Here is an 18,959-nt window from a genome sequence, read left to right as displayed (position 1 = left end):
TCCAAGAAAGCTTTTATTAATATTGGTGAAATGATATATAGTTAATAAGCACCTAGTATTCTCCGCTTCATTAGTTTCTCCATTCTCAACTGGCCAAGAATTTGTCATAAATTTTGATGAAAGGGAAATAAACGTATAATAAACAACGCGAAGAATCCCATTTCTGAGTCCGGAATTGAAAGATTTTGAATGGCCGCATACCATATGCCGCTTCTCTATTTTGGGAATGCGTCCTGCACTTCAAGATACTGATACTCTTCCACACTTTCATATATCCACAGTATCCACACTTCCTAGCTTCCACACTAGCCAATGCGGTAGGGCTATTCGGTGCAAGCTGATAGTAGGTGCAGCATAACGATCACATAAAATATTAATTTCTGTGATGATTTGCGAAAGAAACGTTAATCGAATTACAGTGTTGTAATTACAGTGTATTTTCACGATGATCTCAGAAGAAGTATCACTAGTCAAACAACCATATTATGAACAAAAAGAGTGATGAATTTTTTTTTGCAAAAATACCGCTGGTGTCCCACCTGCTGGAGTCCAGTGAGACGATGGCATCCTCGATTCGGGTGGCTATGTTGTGCGGCTTCAGGGGTAAGGGTAACGTGACAATACTTCCCGTTTTGAACAGGACCGTCACTTTGAAGGGAACCTGTCCTTAAACCTGTTGTGAAAGCGTCTTGACGCAGAAATGTCCCGTTTTCATAAAGTGGGCCACCCACGACACCAAAATCAGGAAAAAAAATTATCTCATGTTTTAGATATATTGCTACAGAAAAACGATTAGTTTTAAAATTGAATTTAATTTTAGGCGAAAAAATTGTCACCTTGGGTATGTTGGCTTCAAATAAGGTCATACTTGTCCGCAGCATCCTGGAATACAGCTCCATTATTTGGGCCCCTTTTGAACAAAACCATATCTTAGAAATAGAAAAAGTACAAAAAAGGTTTATGCGTTATCTGTATATGAGGGAATATACATACTATCCATTCCTGTATCCATCCTTGTTCTAAACAGGAATGCTCGATTTCAATACATTAGAAGCCCGCAGAAAAATATTTTTAGGCAAACACTTTTTTAAGTTAATCTCTGGTACAATACACAATCCGCCTATGTTGAAAGAGGTTAACTTAACAATTATACTCGAGGGAGATCCCATGCACTCCTATATGCTCCGATAGCGAGGACTTCTGCCTATCAGAACGCGCCAATAAATAGAGCGACTCAACTGCTTAACGATTCTGCATTAGCCATCGACATTTTCAATGTCACCAACAGACAATTCAGTAACTATCTCTGCCTAACTGCCTCTGTAAACTTTTTAATTTGTAATCTTCTCCATGATATATTGGTGTATAACCGTTTTATGGAGAACATGAAAAATAAATAAATAAATAAAATACGCCTAAGGTCATATCAATCGACTTTTCAATTTCATATAATAAAACGAACATCATCTTTCATGCTATGTAAAATGTTATCTATTTTACATATTATGAGCAGTACACGCAAAATCTTCAAAGGGGTCTAAAACCAGTGGCGGCCGGTGGTCAAAATATGTGGGGGTTCACCGGATTACAACATTAAGTCATAAAATAAATTAAATAAAGGTACATACCTATTTATAAAGAAGTTCTATTCTCTGCTCCTTTTGTTTAACGAAGACCTCTATCAATGCTTAACACTGATAGTGCGTTCAGTTTGTCCTGGCTCAACGTGTTTAATAAGATTTTATTCATTTTAACGTTGAGAAACATCTTTAGCTTTCAACTGAGGTCATTCCAAAGGTCATGAATGGTGCACAAAAGTTTTAGTAATTTCACAGTCTCGGGAAAGTCTTCTAATAATAAAGTACTATAAAAAAGTTGTAAAATTAAATTAATTTGTTAGCTTTTGAAAAATCGTCGCGGGCGTAAATTGCACAGAGTTCACCTTTTACTGAACTTTATTTAGGAAGTCATACGTTTTAAGCGTCACATTGAAATCATGTTCTGGGAAATTTGACCTGTATCGATTTTTATCAAATAGCTCATTATGGTGTTTAACTTAGGCACGGTAGCCTGAATCCAATTGCATTCTGATGTCAACTTTTCCTAAAACCTTTAAGCTCAAAACTTTTTGTAAATGTAAATGACAAGAATTATGTTTTTTGATTTTTTCAGAAAGGTGAGTTACATCAGTAACACAACTGATTGTCCAAACTGAATCAACATCGTAAATTAAACACGTAAAACAAAATAAACTATCACATGCACAGAGCTACGAAGCTTTGTTATACATTGTTTTGTTAAATGATCGAGTAAACTAAACTTCTTCGATCCAGATTTTCACTCTTGTTTTATTATCAGTTCAGGTTTTAGGTGGACCGGCATTTTTTATTATCACTTTGTTTTCAAAACTCGACCTATTGTTCTTAATGTATTCCACATTCAAACTCATTCTTAATTTATACTTTGAACAAACACAAAAGTAATCATAAATTAGTATAACCTGCAATTGATATGCCTTATTAATAATTAATATACAAGAACGATATAACCTGCAATTAAACATCAAAACTTTCGCAGAGTAAGAAAAGTTTTAAATTCAACAGATAATGCCCGTACCCGGCAACGGCGAGTACTGACTAAACTGATAATGAGTAATCTGACCATCACACATCTCTTAATGACAAGTTTTATCATGTATGCTTGTATCGAAGAAGCGGAACATTCGCTGAAAAATAGCAGATGGTAAATTGAAACCACGATATCGACAATAATATCAAACATACGCGTTTTAGTTTAACTTTCTACTGAATAAACCGTTCCTTCTGATGTGGTGGTAAAACCCCGAACGCCGTCCTTGACGTGGTATTATTTGCAAAGAATAGTATGAACTGGTATGTACCCACGCTTTCGACTGTTCCACAGAATATGTGACAAAGCAGTTAAATTTTGGATCGCAATCGAAAACGAACTGCTACGAACATAGGCACAAGTTAAAGTCGGTCTGCAAGTTAAGCGCGCTTAATAAGTAGGTACCTTTTGAATGAGATATTATAACCGAACCGAGTTTCGTATTGTGATTAGTCATGTCGGAAATCTTGTTGGTTGTTCGGCGCTCGGGAGCACATATTAGCTGGCCGCCACTGTCTAAAACCATGCATGTTTATTTTCATAATTTAAAAGTTTTAAAACTGTGACTATCCATCCATAGAGCGTTAGGGATGTTATTTGACCTCATAACACAATAGCGCAATCTCAAATAATAATTCTTTTCCTCTGTTTTCCTTTCGTGTTTTGCCGCGCAGGCGACGCGTAGGTCGCCCATAAAATAAAATACCTTCCTCCATATTGTTTTCGTTATTATTTCCGAACTAACAATTTTTATTAACTTTACTATCTTTTTATTAATACTTGGACGCCCGTACTTTTTCCTTACATTTATTAGAAACAGTTATTTTCACTACATCAGCTGTAAAGCAATTTTGTTTAGTTCTGAACTAAACAAATAACAGTTTCAACGACGGAACTTGTAACTTACAGTCAGAAAAGAAAGCACGTCATAGGCAAATAGCATATATATGTATAGTATTGCATCAATACGTACATCGTGTCGCATCCCCCCAGGCTTATGCAGATAAACGTCGCGTTCTCGTCCTAACACAACACGCTCCTCTTCTTTATTATCTTATAGTTGAGCGTAGCCAAGTCAAGTTTCAACTCAACCACTTTGTATTTCGTCCGTCTGTAAATTTGTTCCGGCTCCGATAAATCCTGTCAAGATGGTAGCCGTTGTTGATAGTACCTTTTTATTCCACATGAGCGCGCTCGTGCGCTCTGGCGCACAAGCTGTCAAATCGGAATAATAAAAACGTCTTAGAACTACTAGAAGGTATAGTGCGTAATAAATTTATTGAATTTAATTTTGAAGGTTTTCCTCTTCAGTATAATATAAAACCATTTAAGAAGGATATAATGCTAATAAATCTTAACAAAACATGAAACAGGACAAGAAACAAAAAATAAAAAGGTAACTTCCGCACGGAGAAAACTAACAGATATAAAATACTGTTAAATTATTAAAAAAACTTTAGAAAAATTTATTTTCCTGTTAAAAACGGGACTGCGGACCTTTAACACATGAATCGACAAAGTTCCTAAAGTATCAGCTAAAAGAGAATGTTTTATGAGGACAGCCGAACACATGTTCTTACAAACACTGATATTGTCGAATTTCGTCATGATATTTATTAGAAAAAGAACACGTGTTCGTGATGCACTCTGAATGACTAACATTTTATCAGGTAATTGGCATGCTATCATTTTTATTAACAGGATCATTTTTCTCCGTGCGCATCGAACCGAAGGCATCTGACTTACCAGGACAACGCTTTAACCACTAAGATGTCTAGATGTGATTTGTTCTGTCATTTTTACTATCTCAATTTAATTTTAATTTCCAATGTTATCTGCAATTAATTCTCCTTTTTGGCTGCTATCCTTCTGTTGTAACCTAAATAGTGTCTCGGATATATGACGGAAAATAATGAGGTCTCAATAGCTTAGTGGTTAGAGCGTCGCCCATAAAGACAGAGGTCCTGTGTTCGATCCCCCAAATACAAAAATGGATATAAAGTATATTTTGGCTATACCTTCCTACATACTTATTTACTATTCTACTTTTGAAATGATTTTAGTGAAATGTGTTATCAATTTATTTAAGTCACGTAGAATGTCCGTAATCTTACTCAAATAGATAATGAAGCAGATGCTTGTCCTGCAATGGACTAAGCCTGCTGACGGAAGGAAAAGGAGAAGGCATGACTTGTAACCATTGACTAAATACAACGACTTCCTTCGTGAAATTGTGAGTTTCTGAACTAACTGAACAATTTTGATGAAACCTTAAATATTGTCCTTTTGCATGTTAATCGATGGTTATTGTTTTTACAAGGTGTACCCAAGAAAATAATAAACAGGAAAATTAGTCGAACCGATCGCACTGCGGCCCGACGGGAGATTGGAAATAGCTTTCCGCTGTTAACAAAGGAACTCGCAGTGGGGCCGCAGCTGGGAATGGAGAAAAAGGGCCTGGGTACAAATTCAGGGAATTCCCCGGGTTCATTCCGATTCATAAACTCCGTTCCGCGCCTCCCGACGAAAGAGAAATCGACTGAACAAATGTTAAGGAATAAACATTACGAATTCCGGACTATGCAAAAGTTCGGTTTGGGTTGTGATTGTTCAGGTGGGTTCGCGGAATGGGATACATTTTACAAAATGTTTTATTTTTATATGTTTTTCAATGTTCTAACCTAACGTAAATGACAACTAAAAGTCAAATATAAGAATCGACATTGTAACACCCACAAAAATAAGATGCGGGCGTGTTTATGTGCCTGAAATGAGTGATTATTTTCATGCTTTGATGAAAGTGATAAAAAACTTTTTAATTATCTAAATTCTTTCTTGAGGAGATTATCAATTTCATTAGCCTTTCTGGGGTCTAGGGGACGAAAGGTGTTATTGAAATAACGCGACTTCAGAATTTTTAAAATCCTGTTAAAATACGTATGTAAATGTAAAATAATAGACATTAGATCCTTATACGCCGGTTCAACGTTGGTATGGTAAAGCCGGCCTTGAGCTTGGCTTAGAAAAAGTAACAATTTTCACTGTTCCAACCTTACACGCCGCTTTATATTTACAGCGCGTTTAAAAGTAAAAGGGTAGGTTAATAGTAAGAGTTGACTAATTTCAAATTTGTATTTCAGTAATCCTGATTTAATAATGTCCGCAGAATAATATTTATTACGACGGCTTGACAACGGCTACGGAGTCTCTGTATGGTCGAGTTAGCGGGAAAGTTGGTACTAAATAGTTCTTACTTAATGAATTGGGACTACATTTCATTTATTTCTAATTTCTACTAAGGCCATTTTGCACAATATCATTAAATTTCTAACAGGTCCTGGAGCATCAAATTGTGCATGTAGACAATCATAGTTAATCTCTTCTTAGGGTTCTGAGGGTAATTCTCCTAATTATTTATAGTTGGTGTAATATCAATGCTTCAACGTGTTGACAGTACAATTTAAAGTAGCTATTTGCTAGGTTTTTAGTTACATTGTATGAAATTAATCGTTTTTTTTTCAATTTTTACCATTTTTATTTCACGAAGCACCTTCGGGAAGAATTTGGTTCTAAAAAGCGAAATTAATTTTGATAGGGAAATCAAAAAAAATCAAGTTAAGCTTTAACTTTCCAACGCTCTGTGAGTTTCCTAGAAACCTAACTAATTATTAATTAGGAAAGCCAAATGCTGTATTTTTTCTTCAACTTCTGACTGCTCAGTTTTTATTTGACGAGAGCGTAAAAAATGAATATCTGTCGAATCATTAATCGTGAAAGGTATTCCGAAATTCGCAAAAACTTTTCAAATTCCGGGCGGTAAGAGATACAGTGCCATTGTGGGTGGCTTCAACTTGAGTTGTGCAGAATGATGTCTGGGGTGTTAAATTTCAATATTCTTTGCGAAGTCGCATCAATCACTCTCAGCGTCTGTCGTCGGTACTAATTAATCTCATCCCCGACCCTGAATTATCATATCAACGTAGACACAGCACAAAGACACCGCGCGGTTAAAGGACAACGTAACACATGTAATCTAACTCTATCGACCAACAGAAATTGCAATTGTAATTTAGCTCTACTTGGTGTACACAACTGCCCAAAAAGGATGGATACATTTAAACGAGTTTGTTTGAGGAGGAGATATAATAGGTATTAGATATAATAGGAGATATAATTTATTTCTTCACAAGTGCTCTACTCCAGAGAGCTTGCTTTGTAATAATCGAGTAAATAAAAAAACAATTATTTACAACCGTTATAATAACTTGAGGACGCCCGAGGAAAACATGGCAAGATCAAGTAAATCAAATACTTACTTCGGACCATGTCAAGTGTCAGAATAAAAGAAAATTATGTATGAGACGACGAATGAATGTGAATGAGGCAAAAAGTGGGTGCCAAGACCGAATCGTTTGGTGGTCCGTCCTCTCTGCCTACTACTGCGGGGAAATGGCGTGATGGTTGTTAGTTAGTTTGTAAAATGGTTTAGATTTGTGTATGAAGATCAAAATACAGATTAGTAGATACCGGCCAAGATCATGTTATTTATTCAGAAAGAAATTAAGTAGATTCTTGAAAATAGAACTACATGGTTATGTTCGATTTCCCGGTACTTTCTGGTGACGAACAAAGAAATGATCTCAAATGTGAAACAAAAACCGTACAATTGTCAGTTGTTTTTCTAATGTTCTGTTGTTTTGGTTTTTATCATATTATTGTTTACATTATTTTACGATGTATGTATTATTTTATAAACTTTTATTTTACCATATTTATTTATTTGACAATTTGTATAGTGCCGCTTTTTGAGATATCACCCCAGGGGCGCTTACTAATTATGTATTAAATTTAGTTTCTGTTTATTTTTAATGATTTTTTTCAAGAATTGAAATTTAAACAACTTTTGCACTTTGTTCCACTTATTTATTTTCACCAGGACCGGTTTCATCCTACTGCGGACATTTTCAGACTGATTTTTTTCCTCTCAATTCTACTATCAAAGTTATGTTTTTAAGCAGACATGTAATAGTACACAAAATATGTGCATAAAACAGTTTGTTTTTAAAAAAAAGAAGTTAAATCGAAATATTATTTTAAGTGCCTACCATCATAATTATTTGTGACACTAGTCTGAGAATTGCTAGAAGTGTGATCTACACCTACTAACAATTTAGTCACTTACAACTATCAATAATTCTTCTTACTCGAATTCATTTTTACTCGAAGTGTGGAAGAATTAAGATAATTTTGGATACACAGATACGCCCACCACATTCAGCTTATCTCTTATGACATCGTCGATGACTCCTCCGTAAGAAGATGTCTTATTCCTGGTATTATGTCATTTGAAAATGAATGTCAGCATTCATGAAGTGTGCGTAGTTCGTAGCTCTGCAGCAACCAGTCAGAGTTTTCGATTATAATAAATTTACAACCGCAAAGGGCGCCGGGGAGGTTTATTAATTCCTCAGTAGGGATCCCGGGCGGCAGGTGGGCGGGGGTGGGACGTAAGACAAAGGGCCCAACCCGCCGTAAGAAAGGGTCAAAGGTCTTCAATAACCATTTAGCGTAACCCACCGCATCATAGATGAATACCTTCAGGCCATTTAGTCAAAGCGGAACGTATGAATTTCAATTAATATCAACCCCTGAGCGGGAGCCGGGAATTACTAAAATGATACCTTCAGTTTACCGCCGCCAGAAATAATAATACCTCGATTTTACCGGAGTTCCAAGCGATACATTGATTTTATATTGTTTAGCCGTTGCTCGAGATATGTAGATAACTAACATTACCAACTATGTTCACACCAATATTCTTAATAAAAAAATATTAACATGTTTCAAAACCAAAGGTTTCTTCATCAGGATACAAAGTAAAATGAAAATTCTGATGAATGTATTTTTTTTTATTTGTAATTTTATTTGCCTCAAAAACAGTTATTAATAAAAAAAGTTATTAATAAAAATGTAACAAGCAGTAATTGTTGAATGAAACACTAGTATATATTGATTTATTTCGCGGATAAGAGATAAGCCGCCATAGCTCAGTGGTCAGATCTGTCGACCGGAAACCGAAAGGACACGGGTTCAAGTCCCGTTGGCGTCATGTATCTTTTATCAGGAGATTTGTCAATGTGGATGAGTGTTTCAGGCTAATAATTATTGCTTATAAATAATAGTTATTAAACATTAACATTATACGGTGTTAGTAGTTTTTTCTATCATTGACAAATAAAATAACAACATTAAAAATTTAAGACATAATTTAAAAAAAAATACATGTTATTATAGTATAAGTAATACTTAAAGGTACAATAAGTGTTTGCTTTATTTATTTTCATTTTTTTTGGTTTTCATTTAAACATGGAGTGGGTATCAATAATAACAATGAGAGAAAGATGTTAACTAAGAATTGACAAATTTAAAAATTACTTCAATGCATATATCACACATATTATACTTTTAATCAAAGCAAAGCAAAGTAATCATAAATATCTTTCTTTTGCAACACCTTATTGGCCGTATTTTAAATCAAAGCTTATTTAATTACAAAACCCACTAAACTACCAGGGCGGTTTTGTCAGCAGGTAAATTTTACAATAATTATTATTATAACACTAAATCATAAATATATCGCGATATCACAATATAGAGTAATTACAAAACTTACAAATAAAATATATAGATAGATAGATATAACATTCTCATTGGCATAAACATATTCAAAGACTTATTTATTACATACTAAAAGACATATAACATGCTCAGATGTAAACGCATACCACTAGACATTAAACATACTCACAGGCATATAACAAACTCAAAGACGAATATCATACTCATAGGTACCTATATATGTACATACTAAAAGATACATAACGTACTCATAGGCAAATAACATACTCAAAGATATATATCATACTCAATAAGCATCGATATCACATGGACATCTCAAAATAATACCCTTTCTTAATACATATAACATACTCATGTAAACGCATACCACTAGACATTTAACATACTCAGAGGCATATAACAAACTCAAAGACGTATATCATACTCATAGTTATATATGTACATACTAAAAGATAGATAACGTACTCATAGGCAAATAACATACTCAATATATAACATACTCATAAGCATCGATATCACATGGACATCTCAAAATAATACCCTTTCTTAATACATATATAACATAGGCCGGCTGGATGATTATTCATAATTTCATAAAAACTAATTAATTATACCTAGTCGAATTTTGAAACCATATTTAATTACGTACAAAATAATAATGCATATTTATGTTTCACTAAGCACCTACACTACCCCTATTTTTGAATGATCCCTAGCCTACAAAAATACCATCATATTGCTTAGTTACGCGATGATCGAGACCTTGTGAATTCTCATTAAATATCCAAATATAAAAGTCCCCGTTGAAGGGTGTATTAGGTAGGGTAGAAGTAGAAGGTGTACTTCATTTCCTCTCGAATCTCCACCAGTTTCCGCCCTTCGCCCGTCGCCCGCCTCCCAGATCGTATCTGTAATGAATTCTGCAAGGCGACTCTAATCAATGAAGGCGGCTTGTTTATATTACATCGGAGAGTGTCGCAAATTTCTCCCAAAGGGTAGGCCCGGTTGATTTTGGATTGAAGGCTTATCAGATTTAATTAAAAGTTTTAAATCGTTATTCGTCCTAAAATTAATAATGCTCTGATTAGACGGGGATACAATGACCAACTTAAATATTGTTAAATCATTTCCATTGTTGTATATTATTACTGTACAGGAGAGATTTCAAAGTTGTTTCGAGTAGGATAACCATCGCTAGTGGGTACCTAGAAAAGATCGAGAATTCGTTCTGATTTTACAGTGAAACTCACAGCTGGAAACAGGAAACGCGCGGAATTGTTTTTGGATCTTGCGGAAATTGAACACACGAAGTAGGTACTATCATTTCAAAATGTCTTCAAAATGATATCCCTCTAAACGTACCTAATTGATGGAGCCTTATATTATCATTATTCAATGAAAATTACTTAAATACTAGTGTTTTCACCAATATAACTCATCTTCGACAACCTCCGTGGACGAGGGGTGAGGCTCTCAAATATAAATTCAAATACTTATATTAAAAATAATATATAGTATACTTGCTGCTGATGGCTTTAGCCGTACTTGGTGACCCGATCTGAATATCCAGGTACTACCTCAGACTCATAACATAACCCAATTGGGGATGACTTATTTTCACTGGCTCCATTCGGTTGGTGCACTTCGGTCTTTTGTGCCGTGTTCACACAAAAATGAATTTCAGTATTTCTGAACTGTAGGTATACCTCTCGTAAAATATTGATTATTTCGATTCGATAGCTCCTAACGCTCACGCGAACTCTGGCTCTTGATAGGATTGATCGGTTACGTAGCACACAAACAAAATTACAGACAGATCAAATCGCTACGCTCAGTCAGCTAATTTAATTATCTACTCCATATTAAGTTATTTATACCAATTCGTTAATCATATTATAACCAAACAGCCAATACTGATTAAATCAATCCAGTCAACTTCGACATTCTCAAAACAATGTTACTATTGCACATCCGCTAACTCGGTGTCTAGACCAATCGCAGCAACTCGTACACAGGAATTCCTCCAATTATCTAACCGAATCCCGTAGAACCAGCCTAATGCTAACAATAATGATAAGAGTGGCATAGAACGGATTCAATAGTTTCAAACGTTGGGTACGCGGCTCAAAGGGGCAAACTTACGAACTATTGTCAGATACTCTCCATGACCACTCGATAGTGAAGCACGTTACACAGTAACTCAAGGCTTAGCTCACTCGTGGCTGAGTAAGCAAATCAATTAGAGCATACTTGGTGCGACAATTGTGTGGTAATCCACCCACTTGTGTTCCGGGCTTAGCTGCTCTTGGATTAGGGGTAAGTGGTTCATCTCAGTCGGGACACGTTATCGAGGCTAGTTGCTGCGAGGATGGTAGATGAAACGTGTGGCGGGGAGGTACGCTTATGGTCACTGTTAAATTATAGATTGTCATTAGGCTCTGCAACACGTCCACTTCGGGGCGGTGGTTCGACGCGCCACTCCAGGCCGCCGCGCAGAAAACTATAGTCCGAAAGTAAGGTATCGTCCGTATATGCTCTACTCCCGGTCACCCGCAGACGGGTCTCGGGGGGACAAGCGCCGAGACATCAAAATATATAAATGTCATGGAATGAGTCCTGATAAAAACACTAAACCACCATAACTTTGAAATCGATGCCGGGTGTGGGGAGGCAATCGCGCCCAAATGAGCTATAGTTTCTGTCGGGGTAGTTTCAAACTCAGATAAAAATAGTCTTAGGCTTTCCAAGCTTAATTATTTTCAATCGTAGTAAGACAAAATTGAGTTAACCCCAAGCCTACATCAGACTTCCATTGGCTTATTATAATTAACATTTGCACACCATTTGAACAACGATAATGATATGTTTACCTGACTTCTGACTGTTATTGGTTCCCATTCCCAATGCACGCTTTCTGCAATATATATTTTCCCCCACAGTGCAATAAAAAACATATCGCCTTTTGCCTAGCCATTTTAAAATGCCCATTTATCTTGCGTGACTAATAGAATAATGAAGTATTCTTTGTAAAAAAAACTTTGGAATAAATCTTCTACCCTTGACCGCGTTCAGACAATGAATCATCCCCCAACCTTTTCTCCCTAAAACAAGAAAATTGAAAAAATTCTGCCTACGGGTAATGATAAAATGTTTATAAAAGGTGTATTTAAATATGTGTAGCACTGATTTGCCACAGTGTCATAAATTAAATCGCTTGTTTCGATACGCCTCCTTAAATTCTACCGAGCGTTGAGAAAGTTACGTAACTTTTTAAATCTCTAAAATCACGCTTTATTACCCGTCCAGGAGAAGACGATCTGTACATTAAACATTTGCAAACTAAGAAAACCTATGTAAATATTTAAAAATAACTTAATGTAACTAGTACGAGTGCAGGTTCTTAGAGTGTACTTTGGTATATAGGTATAATAAATTGATTGCAATCCTCCACATATGTGTTAGTCTTTTTCATACTATTATAAGACTTCTTTATGTATTTGTGTTCGAACTTGCTTAAATTGGCGTAATATGTTAAATGTTGAATTATTTATACCTGTTAAGTCTAACTAACTCACCCTTGTAAAATATCCTCCACAACAACTGTGAACTCCAAGCGCAAATGACTGTACACATTTCTATTGTAAATTAAAAAAAAAAAACAACATGAAATGAGATTAAACAAATTATGAAACATACTATGGGGATCCTTGACGACAACAACTGGTAGGTTTCTAAAATAATAAAAACACCTTTGTAACAAATAAAACGTTGTCATTAAATTATTTTCTGTACCATATGATTCCTTTTCAAATTTAGTTCATATTTAGTTATATATTATTCAGTTACACTTCCAGACCGCCCTGCATATCGGGACCTACGGATCCCGGCCTACAAAGTACCTTTGTTGGCGGCAGGCTCATAAAATAGTGATTTGTTGTTTTCTAGCACATTACGTCTGCTCTAGGTTCTCTAGCATGTGTCCGTTGGGGCCTGGGGCGTGGGGCCCGGGGCCTGGGGCGTGGGGCCCGGGGCCTGGGGCCTCCGGCTGTCCGGGGGCGTGGCCGGGCCCGGAGGTAATACAGTTCTGTGAATAATATCGTGGAAGTGTTGATTGTGAGGCTTGCCCTTCCGTTGGCACTTAATCTCCTATATCCCCGGAAATCGTTACATTTTTAGCTATTCAGACACATATGTGTTATTATTGCTTTGTTACTGAAACCAAAGTTGCTTTGATCTTTGATGGCGGCGTATATGTATATTTGTAAAACATTTACTATGGTATAATAATTATTAAAGTTTTCACACGAATATCACACTTCTAACCACTCGAACGATTTTTGACATATTATTGCAAGTTTGCAAAAACATGTTTTGCGATCGCTTGCCATAATGTTTCAAATTATGGAATTTAAAAATACAGGATAAACTGTGTAATCTAGGTGAATTCATTGACTTTAAACCGCAGTAAGAAGTTCATATGTCGCCATATTAATATTTTGAGCTACGATATTAATGAAATAATATGGTCATCGCCCCCATCGCTCGAGCGGAAGAAGCTTGAATATTTTATGTGATACCGCACAAGATTCCGAGTCCCGAGGCTAGAAGGACCATAGCATTTGGGGAATGTTGTAGGCTGTAAGGCTGAAGGAAGTTAATAAGGGATCGAAATCTCAAATTATAGATCTAGGTGTAATTTTCCACAGTACCTTTACGTTTGTTCCTCACATTAGTGATATCACAAACAAAGCTTATACTAAGAACAACAAGCGAATTCATGTCAATATTTATCATAACTTCACTACCGCACAAGAGTACCAAGACGGTCGGCATAGTCCAGTGGTAACGCATTGGACTGCCATTCCGAAGGTCGCGGGTTCGAACCCGGCGTGCGCAAATAAATTTTATTTGATTAATGATTAATTTGTGTTATTTCACAATTAATTAATTAAAATAATATATAGTATATTTGCGGCACGTTCCAGAGTGGAAGATACTACCAATATCGCCCTGGTGTAAGACCACCATTCAGAATTGAAACGTTGCTCCAAATGGCTTTAGCCGTGTTTAGTGACTAGATCTGAATAGCCAGGTACTTCACCACCTTCCTCTTTCCCTTCCCCCCACTTACCTTCAGCCTCACAACATCCCCCAATTGGGGATGCCATAGTCTCACTGGCTCCAGACGGGAGTAGTTGGGACTCTTGTGAGGTATTCACTATAAAAAAAAATAAAAAAAAGTGTCTGGAGCTAGTGAAACTACGGCATCCCCAATTGGGATATGCTGTGAGGGTAAAGGTAGTGGGGAGGGTAAGGAGATGGGTATGAGGAAGTTGGGGTAGTACCTGAATATAAAAATCTGGTCACAAAAAGCGGCTAAAATCATTTCAAGCAACGTTTCAACTCTAAATGGTTGTACCAGGGAATGCTGAGAGTATCTTTCACTCTGGAACGTGCCTCAAGTATACTATATATTATCTAAAACGAATAAATTGTGAAATTACACAAATTGAACCAGGATTTGAACGATTTTGAGAGCGAATTTGAGAACCTTACCCTCGACCACAGTGGCTGTCAGAAATCTTGGAGTCCATATTATAAAATCTACATTGACCAAAATTTGATAGTGTGCAAAATTGCACTCGACAGCCGTCTTACCAGCCAGTGGCGGCTTCCTTGTCATAATGACGTTGTAGTCTGTTGGAACGGTTTAAGAATGTGCGATTTATCCAATCAATAATTATGAGTGAAAATATAAATATTACACATTTTATTACTACGATCAGAATCAAAAAAATATACATACTTTAAATCTTCCACAAATTTTAACGATATTACTAGTTAGCAGAGATGTGCAAAATGGGTACCCAAAACAATTTAAAATGCAAAATGGAAATGGGTCAAAACTTTTCCATTTGAAAATGCAAAATGCAAAATGGTTTTTAGAAAAGCATTTCAAATGCAAAATGCAAAATACCTATTTTCAAAATGCATTGAAAATGCAAAATGGTTTCTCAGGTCAAACAATTAAAATAATTATAGAATTTTTAAACAATTTTGTCATTTAATAATGGACATCAATGTAGAACAAACATTACACATGATGGTAAATCCAAAAACACCACGACTACAGATTATGAAACCACAAAAAATTTGCGCGGGACTAATGTTGCCAACGTAAAAACATAGAAACTATATCTAACATTTAATATTACAGCGTCATGGCCCCATGTTCAGTATTTGAATCAGTATTTTTTGTAATGGTTTCACTCAATAGCCAGGGCTCCTACCAGGGAGCAGCTTGACAAATGGAAATCTCTCATAGCGAGGTTGAGGACCGACTGATATTTGGGGCTTATGAAAAAAAGATGAGTAGCGATAGTATGAAGAATGTTGCAAAAAGCATTTAAAATGGAAAATGCATTGAGAAAAGCATTTAAAATGCAAAATGGAAAATACCCGTTTTGCATTTTGCATTTCCATTTGAAATGGATTTATTTGAAATAAAGCACATCTCTGCTAGTTAGTGAAAATACCCCATTCGTCCATAAAGAGAATTCATATCCTTGGTAATAAATATTTTTCTGTGAATATTTTAAAATCAGGCTTGCTGAAATTAATGAAGTCTTTCTATAAACCTAGGTTATTTTACAATTACTTGAGTACTTTCGTTGTATTTTTATTGAATTATTTTTCATTGTATTCTAATTGTACTTGCAATATCAGTTGAATCACATCAGCTATATTATTATTTGTTGTACATTTACTTATTTTGGACCAACTCCATAATTAAATTTACATTAATTATTATTATTTCCTTTGTAATACAGACATCCTCCTGCGTGCGTACACTGTACACTTATGTTTTCATGTAAAAGCTTTTGTTTGGTGTATAAATAAATAATAATAACTTTTTTAATTGATGGAAAATTGGATCCTGACACAAAATTTGTTGGCAACTTTAGTTATTTCCGTAATTTAACTGAGTTAGTTTATTTTATAATATTCTGGGTTCATAGGCGTGTCATGCAAATCACGCTTATCAATTCCAAAAGTGCTAACTTACCATTGAGAAAAATTATTTTTTTACGGCACCATGGTTACCACGGGGGTAAGGCTCTCGACTAGCAAGCAAATCAATCAATCCCCCGGCGTGTGCAAGTAAATTTTATTTGATTATTTTGTATTATTTCACAATTTATTTAAAAATAATGTAAGGTATGTTCCAGAGCGGAAGATACTCTCAGTATCACCCTGGTGAAAAACCACCATTCGTAATTGCTTAAAATGACTTTTGCCGTGTTTGGTGACCAGATCTAAATATTCAGGTACTTTCGCACCTTTCTGTTCCTCTCCTTCCGCATCCATTATCTTCAGCCTCATAACATACCCCAATTGGGGATGCCATAGTCTAACTGACTCCATACGGTTGGGAACAATTGAGACTCTTGTGCAGTTTCTATAAAAATAAATGAATTTCTGAAATCAATTTATTATTATTTTCACGAATCCTCAAATTGACATTAATTTTGTTTAAATTATAATCTCGACTGGCTTCTGGGAAACGGATATGCTTTGATTTCCCATATTGAACGTTGATAGAACTTTAATGGTCTCGTGGGTATCCAAAAGTGCCTATAAAAATAACTTTTTTTATTATTTATTTTATTTCGTAATTCGTTTTATTGATCGTCAAATGATACAAATTATATGTGATAGGTAAAGTGGCCGCCAGATTCGATTTTATATTAATTGTAACATTTTTAAAACCTTATGTAAAATTATAACTTACACGAAGAAAATGAATCATGTCAAAAAAGTATGGTATAATTTTAGTCATTCAGAATATATCGAGAACACGTATTATTTTCTTAGTAAATATTATCACCGAATGTGGAAATATCAGTATGTCAATATTAGTATCAATATTTGGATGAACACGTGTTCAGCCATCCTCATAAAAATATCGCTTTTAATTGATACTTTGTTGGTAACATTGTCAATTCATCCGTTAAAAGCCTGCAGTCCCGTTTTTAACAGGAAAACAAATAATTTAACGTGATTTTTAATGAATTAACAGTATTTAATCAATTAATCTCCATGTTTATAAAAATGCTACGTGTAAGTATAAAAAAAATGTAATTACTTATACGTTAAATTTAGTTACTTTGGTTCTGAAATACGACGAAAAAGTTAACGAGAGAATCTTACCTGGCAGGTCTGGCAGGCCATTCAGGATACGAAATATGAATGCAATACCTTTATTAGTCACGCTGATATTTGTAAGTTTCGACATAATACGGGCGGCCGCCCAAAGGAACGCCATGTGTGTAGTGTAGAGTTTAGACAATGCCGCGCGTAATCGAATTACCCGTGTGCATTTTGAGACAAAAAAAAACTAAAAGTTACAGGGTGAATAATTACGAAAACATAAGTACATGTGATATTTTTAGTGAAAATAATTGAAAACATTATTAAACACTTGAAAGATATGTAACCACAATATGGCGGTAGATAAAACAGCGCGTACTGTCTGTCTTTTGATGATTAAAAAAAGTAATGTAATATCACTATTGTTGCGAAATACCACTGATTTTTTGAAATAATACCGTGCATCTATGCGTTCCATACATAGATTTGAATGAAAACCAATGACGCCACTAACTTAGTACCTATTGTTTATCTCCCTCTTTTACACTTGCCTGACGTCGTATATGTCATCCCGCTTAATTTTCATAATAATGGTGAAACATGTCTCTGCGTATGAAATTTAAGCAAATAATGGTCAGACTTATGAATCGATCGCCCTATGGTAAGTCTTGTGTTATTCTTGACTCTATGGGCAGCATGTCTAGCGTATCTACAAAGTGGTATCCAATGTATCCACGGCTTTTGGCCTATCCCACATTCGTCTTATTTTTTAACTATCGCTTTTACACTTGTACCAATAAAAGTCCAAATTTCCCAACACTCGTAAAACCCTCATTCAGTATTTAGATCGGAGCCATTATCCGCCATTCGGATACAGTAGTATTTAGTAGTTAAGTCTTAGTGTGCCCATGGTCGTATTCCGAAGTAAAAATACGGTTTTATTACCGACAACCTACGGACTCCGGACAGATGTATGGCAGGAGCTGTAATGGGGACTTAACGATCTCACATATCAAACTATAAATTACACCGCAGCATCGGAATTTTAAATCAACAATTACAAGTGTTTAGCCAAATTCAAGACATGGCCCGATCGATCCTGTGTATGGGTGGCGATTGGCAAATCGGTGTGATCTATTTACATGACGCTCTGTTGATTCTGGTGACGGTTGAAATCAAATGACACAAAGAAGAAACAACCCTATACAATAATATGAAGGTTACAAAAATGGAGCCATTAAATAGGACGTAATCAAAATTTAAATAATGATTCGTAATACTTTCAATAAGTGCTGTAATTAATTGTAATCGGTCTGTAGACAAATTTAACTATAATATGCGCTTAGATGCGAAATATTCGTGATCAAATTATCTACAACATTAATCAACACAAATAAATAATGAATTACAACCAATTTAAAAAATATATATGTTATTTTATTTTTATTTTATTTTATTTTATTTATACACCCATTGGGCTTTTACATACAAAGTTCTTAAGAAAAATATTCTGAATATTGTAAGTTCACAATAGTAACAGT

The 18,959-nt window shown here is 35.3% G+C and overlaps 1 protein-coding gene across 1 annotated transcript in view; it reads left to right on the top strand.

The window, feature by feature from the left end:
- The window catches only part of LOC149409468 (discoidin domain-containing receptor 2-like), a 628,632-nt gene that overhangs the window by 120,872 nt on the left and 488,801 nt on the right, over positions 1-18,959 (top strand). The window lies entirely within an intron of this gene.

Source organism: Hesperophylax consimilis, chromosome 31 (assembly GCF_061612785.1).
Source record: "Hesperophylax consimilis isolate HC1 chromosome 31, BYU_Hcon_1.0, whole genome shotgun sequence".
NCBI classification, from domain to species: Eukaryota; Metazoa; Arthropoda; class Insecta; order Trichoptera; family Limnephilidae; genus Hesperophylax; species Hesperophylax consimilis.
The sequence above is the reverse complement of the archived record's forward strand: the minus strand, read 5'-3'. Positions and strand labels throughout refer to the sequence as shown.